Raw genomic sequence first — 2,401 nt, forward strand, 5'->3', positions numbered from 1 at the left:
CCCCGCCTCCTCATTGGCTGAGAGTACTGCAGGGTTCACAATATTCTCGGATGACATCTAAAATTACCCCAATTTACTACCCCTTTGTAGGAAATTTCTTTGTCTGTGGGCTCAGTACAAGCCCGTGGAAAAAGGCCCACACAAAACCCTGTGAAAAGAGAAACATTAGGAAAGGAAGAGAACAATAAAGGGCTATTAATCATTACCATCTCAATGACAACTTTATCTATTCAGTGACCGCCCCCCGCCCCAAGGAATGGGCTGGACCTGAATTACTTCTGAAAATGAATCACTTAGATTATTTTCTTACAAGCAGTGAATGATATTTACATAGTCATGATAAGGTAAATACAAACTGCTTTCTTACCTATTCACTGTTAGAAAACTATTGGCAGAATGGGGAAGGGTGGGGGGTAAGAGACTTAAATCCTCAATTATCCTAATGCAGAAGATAATTTCTATGCCATTAAAAAAAAACCCAGCAGGGCAGCCCGGTGGGAGCACGGGAGCCACAGTGCGCCGCTTGGGAGCACGGTGGCGCTCCCGCCGAGGGGTTGGATCCCACATACAGACCGGTTCCCGCTCACTGGCTGAGTGAGGTGCGGGCGCAGCACCGAGGGTTGCGATCCCGTTGCCAGTCCCGGTCCGGAACGGGCGCGACACTGAGGGTTGCGATCCGTTGCCGGACACGAAAAAAGGCAAAAAAAGGAAAGAAAAAAAAAACCCAAAAAACCCAGCAACATATAATCTAAAAAAAGGAGGTAAACTGCAGTAGAAAGCCAAAAAAAGTTGGAAGTACTGCCCCTAAAGGGTGGTGGAGAGGGGGTGGAAGGGGTAGGGCAGGGACTGCTGTTATTTTTCATTGCAGGCCTTAAAAAAGCATTAGATGGAAACTTTGCTTAAAAAAATTAAAGGAGTGTACAGAAAAATCAAGACTTTGAAGACTTTAAGTAATAATATACAGGGGTCTGACGGACTAGACAATGAGATTACTGCCATTCATTCATGTAATAAATATTTATCAGGCACCATTCTTTTTTTTAAAGATGACCAGTAAGGGGATCTTAACCCTTAACTTGGTGGTGTCAGCACCACGCTCTACCAAGTGAACTAGCCAGCCATCCCTATATAGGGATCCGAACCCGTGGCCTTGGTGTTATCAGCACCACACTCTCCCAAGTGAGCCACAGGCCAGCCCTATCAGGCACCATTCTGAGTCAGGCACTAAGTTAGACACCAGAAATACAAAGGTGAATGAAGGCATAAAGTCTCTGCCGTCCTAGAGTTTGTGTCTGCTAGAGCTAATTGACAATGAACAAGAAAATTGAAAGAAAGTGACCCAAGATGCCAGGCACCGTTTAAGCTTTATTAAAGGAAAAGAATCTGCCAGGTTGCGCTCAAAGTGGGGAACAGCCCGGGGCTGCCCTGAAAATGGAGGACAGCACCAAGTTGTGGGGGTGGTAGAGCTTATATTGTGTGCCAAGGGCTGGCTACCATCAAGGAGGGTCATTATGCTAATGTGGATCAGGGTGGAGAACTGCGTCCTTGTGGAAGCAAAAGCGGTTTCTGTTTAAGTCAGGAGGCTTCTCATAAACGGGAGGGGAGGAGGTGGGCAGCACCATTTTGTACCTGGGCTTCTCTAAAGTGGCGCGGGTTATGTAGCAGATCTATTAAAAATAAATACAAAGAAGTACAGATTGTAGTAACAAGTGGTGTGAATAGAAAAAAACCCTAACTACTGTGATATAAAATAGTGGTAAGGGGAAGACAGGGCAGCCACTTCAGTTGTTTGTCAGGGAAGTCTTCTGAGATTAACTACAATTTGAAAGATAGGGATCGAAAACTGAGGCAGAAAAGTCTGGCAGGCCTACAAACTGTCAAAAAGCCAGTGTGGCCAGAAGTACCAGAGATGAGCGGGTTGATTGCTCAGGATGAGGTTAGAAAAGTGGCAGGGCTCAGATCATATTGCTACAGGTATAAATTTGGGGAGTCTTCAGGGTATAGATATTTGAAGCCACGCTTAGAGTATGTAAAGAGTACATTCCACCACCTCATCCAGACGAATTCCAACATCTATGAGGAATAGCCAGTGAAGATAGAAATGCGAGGCCTGTAAGAAAAGGCCCAGCAAAGAACTCTGAAAACTTCAACACCACCCTAACATTTTTCCTTGTCACTCCTCTAAAACTGCTCTATAGCTTCTACGTATTTTGAAAATAAAAGTTCATTACAATTTCGTTTTCAGATCTTTTGCGTCAGTTCCGGAGATAATTGGCGATACTTGCATCCAAGAAAAATCAATTCATAATCCCCTTAGAAAGTTATTCATTCTCGCTGTACGTTACACCACCGTGGCCCAGGATCTTCGTTCGAATCCTGACCATAGGGTTCCCCCCCCCCC

This window comes from Galeopterus variegatus, unplaced genomic scaffold (genome assembly GCF_000696425.1).
Source record: "Galeopterus variegatus unplaced genomic scaffold, G_variegatus-3.0.2 Scaffold8463, whole genome shotgun sequence".
In the NCBI taxonomy this organism is placed as follows: Eukaryota; Metazoa; Chordata; class Mammalia; order Dermoptera; family Cynocephalidae; genus Galeopterus; species Galeopterus variegatus.